Below are 15,072 nucleotides of genomic sequence, written 5' to 3'. Positions count from 1 at the left end.
GAAAGGAAAGCATTATCGACTGATGGACCACGTTTTAATTTTAGACCTTTTAAGGTACTTCAATCTAAAGTACCTGGGGCACCTGGGTGGCTCAGTCAGTTGAGCCTCTGACTTTGGCTCAAGTCATGATCTCGCGGCTCATGGGTTCGAGCCCCATGTTGGGCTCTGTGCTGACAGCTCAGAGCCTGCAGCCTGCTTCAGATTCTGTGTCTCCTCTCTCTCTGCCCCCCCCTCAAAAATAAATAAACATTAAAATAATAATAATAATAAATAAACTATCCGGTGGTGTCTTTACATGATTTAGTAAATAGTCACTTGCCACAGACAAAAGAGAGGTAAGAATTGTGTTCAAGGGCAATAACAATACCTTATGAACACAAACTAGGAGTAATCCTTTTTTGCAGTTAGATCTGTTAAAATATCATCATTGGAGGGCATAATAATCATTATTGTGTAGGTTGGCATGACAATTATTTGGGGCAGGCATGCTCCAGAAAACTCATCTGACAGATCAGCCTAGTTAGTTGTTTCTGGGTACATTTTTAAGCCAATACATCCAGGCAGAACTATCAAAATATATTTTTGTTTAAAATTTTTTAGTGGGAGGATGAAGAGTGAATAGAGCATACTTAACATAATTTTATGGGTGAGCTTTGAGGGGTGACCCCTTCCCTCAAAATTATTTGGGTGCCAGTTGTAGCTTCTCTATTTTGAGATCAAGCTCTGCACCCAATTTTTTAAAGCAGATCAAACACTTAAAAGGAAAGTGGTGCTATAGGTCCCTGTAGGCTGGAATAAGGCTGCCTCTGTCTCAGTAAGGATATGTCACAGTTTTCAGGAGTAGCATGAATCAACCTTGCCACCTCAGATTCTAATTAGACTTTATTCTCCTGTGTAAGAACTCTCTCTCCTTTCCATGACAATTCTTCCTGTAACATATATGTACCTAAGAGAGCTGTTCCAAGAAACAGCCTCAGGCACATTTAGACAACCAACTTCTGTGTCTTCTCTGTCCCTTGTATAAAGTCAGAATTGTGGATGGCAATCAGCAAGTTTCTGTTTTTTAAAAGTATGACGTTTCCCATCATCTATTACATTTTCCTTTTTTCTGTGGCTGCCAAAATCCAAAAGTTCAATTATTGCACCTAGCTTACTCTGGGTTTTGCTTATCTCTGCTAGATCTCTACAGCCAAAGTTGTTTAGGTCTGCTTTTATAGCCTTATCTTGACTATGGATCTATACATTATCTATAGATGTTTTTATGTTTTTTATCTATATATCTATATGTTTTATCTATATATGTGTTTATATGTATATATATATATATATATATATACACACACACACACACAGTGTTTTAAATAACCTTAAATTCTTTGTAAATATGATTTTATTTCAAGATAAAAATTATTTAAAAAGTGCTCCAAAGGACACTAAGTCTGGGCTTGTGACTAAGTGGTTGATGTGGTTCATGAGTTTTTCGACCATTTCATTGACAGTATTCATTCTTTAAGATTATATCTTTGGGGGCGCCTGGGTGGCGCAGTCGGTTAAGCGTCCGACTTCAGCCAGGTCACGATCTCGCGGTCCGGGAGTTCGAGCCCCGCGTCAGGCTCTGGGCTGATGGCTCAGAGCCTGGAGCCTGTTTCCGATTCTGTGTCTCCCTCTCTCTCTGCCCCTCCCCCATTCATGCTCTGTCTCTCTCTGTCCCAAAAATAAATAAACGTTGAAAAAAAAAATTAAAAAAAAAAAAAAAGATTATATCTTTGGCAAGTTGTGAATTCGAACTTGTGTTAAGCAGCTTTTAAATACTGGGTATACCACTTGGGGCTGGTTGTTTTAATGGATCTATTTTCTTTCTTGGTCTCAGCACTGCATGGGAACATTGCCTGCTCTAACTCTCCAGCAACTTCTAACAGAGTTTAGAGAAGGGCCCATCACCACACACTCAAACTCAGACTTAGTAAGGGCAGAGTTCTATACTAAGGCTTTTGTTGCCCTTAAACTACTCTGTTTCTCAGACATTGCTGAACCTGTGTATATCCCTTGGTCTTGTTTTAATTTCTATTGGTATAATATGTATAGTATCATCTGAATGAAACTTTGGTTATCCCAAACTGTTCATATTAAATAAGAGGTAACAATAGCATAATTCCGACCACTTTTGAGTGACTAAGAAAACTTACAGCGACTATCTTGCAGAGAAAAGGAAACTTTTACTTTGAACATTTTTTTTGAAAATGTTTGAATCCTAATAGAGTGTGTCAGTGTGTTTGTGTCTGCATGCTCTTGACTATATGTTTTAATTTTTAAATTAGAATAGGAAGGACTCCAATCATTAAATGGCAAAAAAGATTGACCTTGCTGAAAGAAGCAATAATTTCACTTCATTAAATATTTGGACTTTCTAGATGCATGTTATTGGGCAATATAAAAAAAACCTGTATGATTACCTTCTGTATTTTTTAACAAAGCTCTAGTTGCACCTTTTGACAGGGTTATCAATGTGGCTTTTGAAAAGTTTGTCCAAATGAACCATTCAGTGTTTCGATGTTAGATGTGCTTTTAAAGACTTGGAGCAGCATCGGGGCGCCTGGGTGGCTCAGTCGGTTAAGCATCTGACTTTGGCTCAGGTCACGATCTCGCGCTTCACAAGTTCAAGCTCCACATCAGGCTCTATGCTGACAGCTCAGAGCCTGGACCCTGCTTCAGATTCTGTGTCTCACTCTTTCTCTGCTTCTGCCCCACTTGTGCACTCTCTCTCTCTCTCTCTCTCTCTCTCTCTCTCTCTCTCACTGCCCCTCCCCTGCTCATGCTCTGGCTCTTTTCTCTCAAAAATAAAAATAAACATTAAAAAAATTTTTAATTAAAAAAAAAGACTTGGCACAGCATTTTATCAAAGACAGCGGGTTAGAATTAAGAAACCTTTTCAGTCATCATTAGTTAAATTTCTCCTTTTTTGTATAATATGCAAGACAACTAATAAGAGTTGTAGCTTATGTTGAGTTATTTTAATATGGAGAGTAAAAACTCTTTGATCCTGATATATTTAAGCAACTTCAAACCAATAAAATAATAACCATTTGAATGAGTACTAGGGCTTAATTAAAAATAATGATTTCAGGTTTATGGATTTCACTCTATTAGGGCAAAATAAAAGCATCCTCCAGTGATTGTTATTGACTTAATTTTTCTTAACATCATGGACCAATACACAGCAGCCAATAGTTTTGCTTTGGGAGATGACACATTTCCTTTCGCTTCTAAGCTACTGGGTCATTTATGAAGTTGCTCAACAGTACACATTTTTAAAGCAAATGCTATGTATGCCAAGCAAATTACAATACAGATTTCTAAAGATATATATAAAGACCTATAAAGATATGAACCCAGTAATTTATGTTGTTCAGTAATTTCAATGTTTAGAAAATTTACTTAAAATGTATCAGGGAATTAATCCCCCCCCCAATTTCACTATTCAGATATTTATTAACTTTATGTTAAAGTTTCATCTGTGATATTGAGACCTTTTCATTACGTCTGCAGAGATTAGTGAGGGCACTACATCTGCAAATTTAAGTTTAGTTGTTATCATTAGAATCATTACATGTGGAACATAAAAGCGTTCTTATAGATTCTTATAAAGTTTTATGTGATATAGTGAGAAAGCACTAAATCCAGTGATAAACTTGCCATTTCTATCAGTAGCTTAAATGAAAGTTAGCATTATGTATGCAAAAATAACACTGAATACCTTATTTTGTTTGCTATTCACGCAGAAAAAAATATTTTGAATCTTATCTCTTGGAAGAGAAAATGTATTTCTTTTATTTTTTCTAATTAAAAGATTTTTCTTTTATATTTTCTTTTATTTTTGAGAGACAGAGAGACAGAGTGTAAATGGGGGAGGGGCAGAGAGAGAGAGAGGGAGACAGAGAATGTGAAGCAGGCTCCAGGCTTCAAGCCGTCAGCACAGGGCCTGATGCGGGGCTCGAACTCACGAACTCATGAACTCATGAGATTATGACCTGAGTAGAAGTCAGACGCTTAACCAACAGAGCTACCCAGGCGCCCCAGAGAAAATGTATTTCTTTACTGAAAATAACCCACCTATTTTTTTTTTTTTTTTGTAGTTTAACCTTATTCTTAAAGATTGATTTCATACTTTTTCTGCAGATATGTCTCAGGGTCACTGAATGACATTTTTAATATAATAATAGATTTTGCTTTTAATACTTTTGTTTCTGTGATACGTTTTGTGATATTCCAGATTTCCTGGAAAATGCTTCATTTTAAACTAATGACAGTAGGGCAAATTATATTTTAGTATAGATATCTCTATCAACCAGAATACCTTCAATTGCAAATAAGGAACAACTTACTTCATACTCAGGTGATCAAAAAGAAGGACTTTCTTGGCTTTCATGAATATAAAGTTCAAGTAGGTAAGGTAAACTCCAGCAGTATATTGGTTTTTTTTTCAGTTTTTTTTTTTCTTCTACTGGTGTATTCATAAGTAAGGGCCCAAAATGTCTTTTTCTCTTTGCTATGATTCCTGCAAGCTTTATTTTACCCTTGGCCTCCCTTGTGGACCTGATTGGAGCTATGCTTTCTCTTGTTTAGAGTCAAAATAAGGGAGCCCTGTCCCAGCTTTCCAAAAGAGAATCCTGAACTTGACTGATTGGACCATTTTACTTCTTTTGCCCAAACTTGGCCCAGCTTGTATCCAATAGAATGGAATGTGTTGATTGGCTTAAGTCATCTGATACTCTGCCTAGAGCTAGTAAAGGAGAAGTTCAGCTTCGTTGGAATTAAATGAACTATGTGAGGAAGCATAGATGCTTTAAAGAAAAACCAGGATGCTATCAAAAAAGAGGAAGGATACTGGGTAGGCATGAACAAATGCCCACTACTATATCTTGGGCATTCGATGTTAAAAATTAATTTGTTTTTTTCAGTTTTAATATTTTATTTACTTTAAAAAATTTATTTGCTTTTTCTAGGATTATTTAAAAGTTCATTTTACTTTTTATTTTTGGTTTACAAATGCAGTGATATAAACAACAGAATTATTCAGTTATAGCTTAACAGTTTAATGAAGTATTTATTCGCTTTTGCAAAGTAAAACATGAGATGCATGTTTTCAATATTTTGGAGTTATATGAGAGTAAATTAAAACATCACCAGCCACCTCAACTCTTTGTGGAATGAAGTGGTTGTGAGACACCTGGTACATTTAAATTTTAACCTTGAATAAAGGAGAAATGTACAAATCTATACAAATCTATAATTTTCAGGAACTGAGTAAAATAAAGGTAATGGTAAACTGTTAGTCAGCAGCTGTTTATTGGGTGCTTACTGTATACCCATGAGAGTTCTCATTTCTGTGGAGGATTCTAAACAGTTGTCAGACAGGAAGCTGCTTTTAATTATTTTTTTAATGTTTATTTATTTTTGAGAAAGAGAGAGAGAGAGAGACTGAGCATGAGTGGGGGAGAGGGAGAGAGAAGGAGGGAGAGGGAGACACAGAATCCGAAGCAGGCTCCAGGCTCCAAGCTGTCAGCACAGAGCCTGACACAGGGCTCGAACCCATGAACCGTGAGATCATGACCTGAGCTGAAGTCAGACACTCAACCAACTGAGCCACTCAGGCACCCTGACAGGAAGCTGCTTTTAAAAGACAAATACAGAAGAAGCGAAGACAAACAACAGAAGATAGTATATGACTTGGTACTAAATTGTATGGAGCCAACAATGTATTAGAGGGAAGACTGGAATTGGCCAAACTCTATTAGAAAAATTGACAGAGGTGGGGTACCTGGGTGGCTCAGTTGGTTGAGCATCTGACTTCGACTCAGATCACGATCTCGTGGTCCATGAGTTGAAGCCCCATGTCGGGCTCTGTGCTGACAGCTCAGAGCCTGGAGCCTGCTTTGAAGTCTGTGTCTCCTCTCTGCCTTTTCCCTGCTCTCTCTCTGTCTCTGTCTCTGTCTCTCTCAAAAATAAATAAGCATTAAAAAAGAAAAGAAAAGAAAAATTGACAGAGGACTTGAGCCAGGCATTGAAAAGGAGATAAGGGGAAATTCTCCCCTGCAAAGGTACACTTAAACTTGGTGAGTTCAGAAATATTGGTGAGACAAGCTCATCTGGAAAAATGTCAGAATATATATTAAAGGTTTGCTCTTAATATGACTATGAAGCAAGGGTACAAAAAATCTTGATCTTCAGCTGTGGTCTATGAAAACTGACCTTCAATCATGGTTGGTAAATAGTTTACATGTTTTCTTGGTTATGTATCCATGAGGAGCTGAAAGCAGGGATTATGGTAGATCTAGTGTGAATACAGTATTTTCAGTGGTGTTTCTGATTGCTAGCAATACCCAGATATGATAAAATAGTGTCCGTCAAATATACTGCTGAAGCACATGGCAGTATAGTATAGTATAGTATAGTAGAAAAAGCATGAGCTTTAGAATTAGTTATATGTAGGTTCAAATCCCAGCTCCACATTTTGAATAGTGTGGAACTTAATACCTGTGAATGTCTATTTGCTTGAGTTTACAGAGATCTATTACTTACTTCACTGGAAAAATCTTTACACCTAAGAGAACACTTGCACATTCTTCATCAAGCAGTTCATGATAATTCCGTCACTGTCATTAGGTAGAGCTTCCCTGCTTATCTCTAGCGAATGGCTTAGGAGAAAATGGAAGTCAACTAATTCCTCCGTTACTAGATAAAAGCAGGGTGTTCTCTGTGACAATCTGATGTCAGTTGAAGGGAACAGCTGAGGGGAGTGGAAGGAGCACTGGGTTTGGAGTCCTCGGAGTTCAGACCCTGATTGCACCATTTGTGAGTATGTCTTTGGGTGAATGGTTGCCAGCTACAGTCTTCTCTGTTAAATGACCCCAATAGCACAGTTGTGGGGATCAAACAAGATGACATGGTAAATATTCCGTAAAGTAGAACCCCCTTCAGGGGTGCCTGGGTGGCGCAGTCGGTTAAGCGTCCGACTTCAGCCAGGTCACGATCTCGCCGTCTGTGAGTTTGAGCCCCGCGTCAGGCTCTGGGCTGATGGCTCAGGGCCTGGAGCCTGTTTCCAATTCTGTGTCTCCCTCTCTCTCTGCCCCTCCCCCGTTCATGCTCTGTCTCTCTCTGTCTCAAAAATAAATAAACGTTGAAAAAAAAAATTAAAAAAAAAAAAAAAGTAGAACCCCCTTCAAAAGATTTAAAACATTAATCATTTTAATGTCATGTAATAGTTTAGCTATAATCCTTTAAAGAGGACCTTTGGAGAGAAGAAGGTGGTTAAAAATAACCCCTAGTATCTTAACCTTGGTAAAGAACTGCCACGTTCAAATCACCTTAGAAAATTCATATGGTATTTTAATTAATAAAATTCCTTCTTCACTACCAAGCAAGTGTATAATCGTATCTATTGTTCTTTTGCCCTAACTACACCCCCAGAGTACACAAAATAGTCTTTATTTTTGTGACTACAATTAATACCCATTGTTTGTTTTTTTTTTTTAAATCCTTTGCAGCTGTGCATTTACGTTATATTTAGGGAAATAATTTGAATCATCCTGACCTTAAAGCTGGGTGATAATTTGGGGATTCTTCCCAGCCTTGTCTCTCATAATGCTAGTTCAAAGGAAGAAGATGATACATGGTATCTGGGATGGTAGCTAGAGGAGTAATTACCAACCTGTGCTAACCACTGTCTGATGAAGAGTTTCCTAGGAAGTCATGGCTAAGTCTACTGAAGAATTCTGCTCTGTGAAAAAACCTAAATCTTGATACTGACCTTCCTGCAAAAGACAGAAGCCTTCATCAGAAGGGGAATTCTACTTTTGCAAGTTCAAACCCAGTGCTATCTATAACCATTTTCATATTCTACTGTTGGAATTGGGTATATAATTTGTTGATTAGTTTTCTAGTGGATATGAAAAGTATATGTAGTACTCTTAGAAAACTGTCAAAAGGCACGTGGCATTAGGGGTATTAAAAAGCTTTAAAGCTGTAATTTTCAAATTCTCTTAGATTATAGATTGCTCCATTTAAGCAAATATGCACGAGTGACCTACTTCACTCTTTCCTTCTTATAAATGCAAAGACTTAATCTTTTCCAATTGCAAAATATGATAAAGAAGGGTAACACATGACTACCATATTAGGTTGCTTTGTCTTTGTGTTTTGTCAAAGTTATATGAAAATAACTGTCTAGGATATGAATTCCTTTCCTAAAAACAAAGGAATCAGTGTAGAATATGAGTGGTAAGAGGTTGGCAAGGTAAACCATGGTCAGATCATGTATGACCTTGTTGGACATTGTGTCAGCTAGCAATTGCTCATAACAAATTGTCTCCAAACTCAGTGGCTTAAAACAGCAATAAACTCTACGATCATAACACTTTCCGTGGATCAGGAATTTAATAGTGGCTTAGCTATGCGATCATGGCTCAGAGTTTTTCATGAGGTTGTGATGAAGACGTTGGCCATCTGAAGGGTTTCCTAGGGCTGGAAGATTCACTACCAAGGTGGTTTTTCACATAGTTGGCAAGTTGGTGCTAGTTGTTGGTGGGAGGTCTCAATTCCTGCTCACCTGCTTCTCTCCACAGGCTGCTGGAATGTCATCGTGACTTGGCAGCTGATTACCTGCAGAGCAGGTGATCCAAAAGAGAGCAACGCAATAAGCCAGTCACTTTCAAACCCTAGTCTCAAAGTCATACAATATAGTTTACACCACAATCTGTGCACTGAAAGCGAATTATTAAGTTGGCCCACACTCAAAGAAAGGAGAAATAGGCTTTACCTTTTGAAGGGAGGCATGTCAAAGAATTTGAAGACATATTTTAAGACCCCAACAGGCATAAAAAGGAACTTGGTTTCTTTTTTTGTTGTTGTTTATTTATTTTGTTGTTATTTATTTATTTATTTTGAGAGAGAGAGAGAGAAAGAGAGAGAGCACAAATGGGGGGTGGGGGCAGAGAAAGAGGAAGAGAGAGAATCCCAAGGAGGCTCTGTACTGTCAGTACAGATTCTCACGAATCATGAGATCATGACCTGAGCCAAAATCAAGAGTCGGACACTCAATTGACTAAGCCACCCAGGAGTCTCAGGAACTTGGTTCCTGTTCTACTTTATTCACTCACCCATTTAAATATTTATTGAACATCTGCTCTGTACTGAGAATTGCTTTGGGCATTGAATAAGGCCTCTCAGAGAGGGTGATGCTTATATCAAGGCCTGAAAGATGAGAAGGAGAGGGTAAAGCAAGCATCCCTGCATGAACTGTGTCCATTTACCTTCTATTCTCTCCTTAATCTGTGTAACTGGCCAGTCCACCTGGTGGTGCACTCAGTCTCTGGGTTAAAATTTCCTCAACTATAAAATGATGAGTTTCCTTTCAGCTACAACATTTTCACCTATGAAAATATGGCAAGTTTTTTAGTCATTAAAAATTATTTAATAAGTTTAGCTGCATAAGACCAAGAGTTAAAACAGGTAAAATAACAATGACTAGCGTTCAGAGATACACCATTTGAAATTTCCATAATCACTGTCCACTCTTTTAGCTTATGCTTGATCCATGAAATCACCTAAAGTATATCTTTAGCTAGGTAGTGATGTGAATTTCAGTTTTCTTTGTTATCTGTCTGGTTAAGAATTTAAAATTATTTTTAAACATACATAAATATATATAAATTTTTTTTAAAAAGAATTTTTAAACCTGTAAAACATTTTTTTCTTTTTTTTTTTTTTAAATTTTTTTTTTCAACGTTTTTTATTTATTTTTGGGACAGAGAGAGACAGAGCATGAACGGGGGAGGGGCAGAGAGAGAGGGAGACACAGAATCGGAAACAGGCTCCAGGCTCTGAGCCATCAGCCCAGAGCCCGACGCGGGGCTCGAACCCGCGGACCGCGAGATCGTGACCTGGCTGAAGTCGGACGCTCAACCGACTGCGCCACCCAGGCGCCCCTAAAACATTTTTTTCAAGATGCATTCTTGCATTGGCTTTTACTCATCTTTGGTAATTTTGCTTACTGTTCTTTTACTATTCACTAGATTTGTTATTAGGCTCAGGGAACAGAATTCCCCAAGTGAAATGTGTACCTACAGCAAATGCACCGAGAATTCTCATACAAACACCACATTTCTTGAGAGATGGGGAAAATGAAACCAGAAAAGAATAGCAAATAACATTTTCTTTTCTGTAGATCTACAGAAGAGGGGAGAGAGAATCCCAGGCAGGCTCTTGCAGACTCAGGGCTTGAACTCACGAACTGTGAGATCACGACCTAAGCCAAAATCAAGAGTGGGATGCTTAACCCACTGAGCCACCCAGGTGCCCCAAATGAATCTCTTTAAAATGGAAATGTGATCGTGCCAAACCCCAGCTTAAAACCGTGATTCCCAAGTCTTCTGAATAAAATTCAGACTCCTTAGCATGACACATGGGAACTGATTCCTGCCTGTGTCAGCCTCCTCCTGCTGCTAGCCACATTGAGTTATTTGCAGATCCTTAGATGTTCAGTGTTTTCTCATGGGGTTTCCGCTGTTTGAAGTCCCTTTCCTGCGTCTATGCCTAACTTCAGCTTTCGTGATTCAGTTCAAACCAAATCACTCCCCTTGTCTACCAAAGTATCACTTCCAGTGACTTCCTTTGGATATGATTTCCTTACCCAGTTTAGTTCTGTGCTCTTCTGTGTTCTCTTTATATCTCTCATGTAACTTTCTTTCTTTCTTTCTTTCTTTCTTTCTTTCTTTCTTTCTTTCTTTCTTTCTTTCTTTCTTTCTTTCTTTCTTTCTTTAGAGAAACAAATTCTATATGTGTTCACTGAACTGTAACATAGCAGTTTCCTCACTTGCCCATCTCAGTCTCTGGACTGTGAGCTCCTAATTAACAGGAACTTTGCCTTTCTCTGAATCACTATGCCAAACACAATGCCTGGCAGTAAAGAGTCACCCAACACATTTTTGTTGAATAAATATACATGAGTGGCAATGGAGACGAATAATGTTAAAATATTTAATAACTGGTTGGTAGAGGCACCTACTGGTCACGCTGTTAATTATCATAACAGCTGATAATTTGGTGCTTGTTAGCATCCTCCTAGTATCAATCCAGGTTGTGGATCTCTTTGACTTTTTTATACCAACAAGAAGAAAATACATATACTTTTATACCTACCTGCAGCCAGACTATTTTAGAAAGGCATGGAGACATAATACATTGGAAAGCACCTGGAAGCATGGACACAGGCCAGTAATCCTGTGTTATTAATCTATTTATATGCAGAGATAAAAGCTTTCCTGTAAAATTCACTGTGCTGTTAAAAGGCTGCAGTGCCCTGTCCCAATTACCCAGCGGCATGTTTCACATTTTCTGGCGGAGTATTTCTTGTTAAGTAGTATCAGGAAGTTAGGGAAGGATAATTTCCCACGTCTTTAGGACCTGTAGTAAATCTTTATTGCTTTCTTACTTCACATATTTGTAACAGTAAATAGCTCCCTCCCTCCCTCGCCTAGCCAAGATGTTGTTTTGGCTCAGGCTTCCTTCATCTTTTAAATGTACTATCGCAAATACTACAAAATCTGATTAACCCCGTACTTTCATTCGTGTCTTCCACCACCCCAAACCACAGTGGGTGTGGTCCACTCAGTGTTCACCAGAGTGGACGCTCTGAAACGCAGATGTGATCACGGCCCTTCCTGCCCTAAACCATTCATTTGCTCTGCATCACCGATAACAATATCTTCAGGTAATTTCAAAAATTGAGCTTTTTAAAAATTGCAGGTGCTTTGGCTTCACCCATGGAGACTCCAGTTCAGCAGAGACACTTTCACTTCGCTTATTAGCTGTGAGATTTTGGCCAAGTTACCCAACTGTCTGAGCCTCAGCTGCCTCAGTTCAAGTGGGGTGAAGAGGGATGCCTGGGTGGCTCAGTTGGTGGAGCATGGGACTCTTGATCTTGAGGTCATGAGTTTGAGCCCTACTTTGGATGTAGAGTTTACTTTAAAAAAAAAAAGGATATGGCAGTACCAATGTTGCAGCAATATTTTAAGTATTAGAGATAGTATTAGCCCATTTAATGTGTCATTCAAACTGAGACACTATTAATTATTACTCCAGGGTAATATACATAAACTTAGACATAAACTGTCTGTGTCCCAGACAAACAAACACATACATGATCACAGTAATTAGAGGTGACATCGAAATCATCTCTCATAGTGAATAGCATATAGCAGGAGTTCAATAAATTATTTTTATTGTTATTGTTCTTCATATCCGTATCCCCTATACTGCTGAAAGCCCTTGCATGCTGAGGCGGTGGCACCAGGCACAAATGGGATTCATGATGTACTCTAATCAAGATCCTGAATGTTTGTGACTGACCTTTCTCCCCTCCCCTATATGCTATATACTGATATTCCCCCCTTTTCTTTCTCTACCACTAACCCACTATTAATACTTGCAGAGCCCAGGGCATGAATGCAAAAGAGGCCCGCTTACAATATACTTTTTTTTTTAAGTTTATTATTTATTTTGAGAGAGAGAGAGAAAGCATGAGTGGGCAGAGGGGCAGGGAGAGAGGAGAGAGAGAATCGCAAGCATGCTCTGTGCTGTAAGTACAGAGTCCAACTTGGGGCTTGACCTCATGAACCGTGCAATCATGAGCTGAGCTAAAATCAAGAGTCAGATGCTTAACAGACTGAGCCACCCAGGTGCCCCTACAATATACTTTTTAAATTAAAAGCTATATATCAAGTTAACTTTAAATAAGTATCTCCTATCTTCCTATCTTGATAAATATATCCTTATAACAATATGACAGGTCCAAATTTAGACTTCTCAGAAACCTTGGAGTTCCATACAGGATTGTGGCTGGTGGTGGGGTGGGGGCGGGGGTGGTGCTGATTCTAAACCCTGGCCTACAGCGGGTTCCTCTTCTTGGCCCATCCCTGGATCCATCCTCCCCATAGAGCATCATGTGTAAAAGTGTGAACATCCTGACCCGCACCTACTACTCTGACCTTCCCTAGCAAACAGCTCCTGGGGTGTCTATTAGATTCCTGTTGCTGCTGTAACAAATTGACACAAATTCAGTGACTTAAAATAACACAGATTTGTTATTTTATAATTTTAGAAGTCTGAGATTAGGCTTAGGACTAAAACCAAGGTGCTGCCCCTGCTGGTTCTTTCTGGAGGCTCTAAGTAAAAATCTCTTTGGATCACGTCCCCTTCTTCCATTTTCAAAGCCAGCAGTATGGTGTCTTTTCTCCTCTCTGACCTCCTGCCTCCTTCTTATAAAAACCCTGTGATTATGTTACACCCAGCTGAACAATCCAGGATAATCTCCCCACCTCAAGATCCATAACCTAATCACACCTGTAAAGTTCCTTTTGGCATATAAGGTAACATCTACAACTTCCAGAGATTAGAGTGAGGACATATTTGGGGGCCATTGGTCAGTCTGTCACACGGTGTGCATGGCACAGACCTTTTGGAAAGTGAACCCAAAGAAGTCTGAGCAAGCACTGGAACCATGCTGGGGGCTGCTTAGTCAAGGATTATGGGTAACTTCATGCCTAATGTGTGGTCTGGAAGCAGGAGAGCTGCAGGATCAGGATGGGCATGTCCCTTTGGGCCTCTGGATCCCTACCGTGTTCAAATAGAGGAGGCCCCCTCTAAAGCCCAGGACCCAGGGTGGGAGGCTAAGAATGGTACATTTTTTTTTTCCCTATTGATGTGGCAACCACGGTCTATCTCCCTTTCTCCTGATCTACATCCAAGATTCTGTCAGAGGAAAACATGTAAGCAAAGTGTTTTACTCTATTAAAAGTTCTGTTTCGTCTTTTTTTTTCTTTTGCATCCTGCCTTTTCCTTGTCATGAAAGAGCCCCATTCCACACCCACTCATTGTTTTTAACCACACTCACTGGCTTTCCCTTCCTTTGAATCTCTAATTCTGTCCTTCCGCCACCTCTTCAGTGTTCTTAAAATACCCAAGATTTCACCTGTTTGCTATGTTTTAAAAAAAATATGCTATCCAACTAGCAAGCTATTCCTGCATCCTACAAAATTGTCAATTCGTTCCTTTGACAATATTTCTTAGTTTAAAAATTTCCTCCTCTTTTGAAGTCTGCAGATTTTCTTTTGTAATCAAATTTAAAATTTCTTTTCTTATTCTACTTCCATATTCTGTATTTTTATATTTTGCCAGATCTTGGCCATCTTAAATAAAGTTGCCACACTTAAACGATGCATATAGAAGAATTTTTCAAAACAGTTATTTTTTTCTCCTTTTATGGTTTTGAAAATCCCTTGTTTTTGCTTATTCTCATTAATGCATAGAATTTTTCAGGGAATCAACAATGCGTAAGGCTCTGACATTGTTCTGAGAGAATTGTTAGATTTAAGAGTTTATGTAGTGTCCCATGTTTTCTATTTTTTTACGAAGTCTTTTTTTAATGCGGTGTTACCTATTGCAAAGGATCTGATGAAAAGAAAATTTGCCAATTTAAACTTAATTTTAAACTCAAGCTGTACAATTTCAGTGATTCTTTTAACTGTGACTATGTAATAATGTTATAATATTACCATAGTATATGTTTCATGAAGGCAGATGTCTGTCTTATTTATCAGTGTATCCCAGTGATGTCCCAGCTACCAGTGGCTGGAATTTAGTAAATAACTGAATACATGAATATGGGAGTTAATGAATGATAGAATTTCAGAATGGCTTTAAAAATAATAGAAAGATGTTCAGTATAAACCATATTACTTCAATCAGAATACTGAAATTTAGATTTTTTAAAAAACCTTTTCAATCAGATGTGCAATCACTCCTAGCCTATTCTGGAATGAGTAATAATTTATACCTTTAAAAGTGCTAACTAAACTGCATACATTCAAGATAATGGTGGCCTGTTTAAATAGTTTATGATTTAATAAAGTACAGAAGATAGGGGTCCCTGGGTGGCTCATTTGGTTCAGCTTCAGACTCTTGATTTTAGCTTAGGTCATGATCTCACCATTTGTGAGTTTGAGCCTCGTATTAGGC

The 15,072-nt window shown here is 38.4% G+C and overlaps 1 protein-coding gene across 50 annotated transcripts in view; it reads left to right on the top strand.

Annotated features, from left to right (window-relative positions):
* ANK2 (ankyrin 2) overlaps window positions 1–15,072 on the top strand; it is a 671,502-nt gene that overhangs the window by 511,527 nt on the left and 144,903 nt on the right. The gene's annotated exons all lie outside the window — the stretch shown is intronic.

The sequence above is a fragment of the Prionailurus bengalensis genome, chromosome B1 (genome assembly GCF_016509475.1).
Source record: "Prionailurus bengalensis isolate Pbe53 chromosome B1, Fcat_Pben_1.1_paternal_pri, whole genome shotgun sequence".
Taxonomy (NCBI): Eukaryota; Metazoa; Chordata; class Mammalia; order Carnivora; family Felidae; genus Prionailurus; species Prionailurus bengalensis.
The sequence above is the reverse complement of the archived record's forward strand: the minus strand, read 5'-3'. Positions and strand labels throughout refer to the sequence as shown.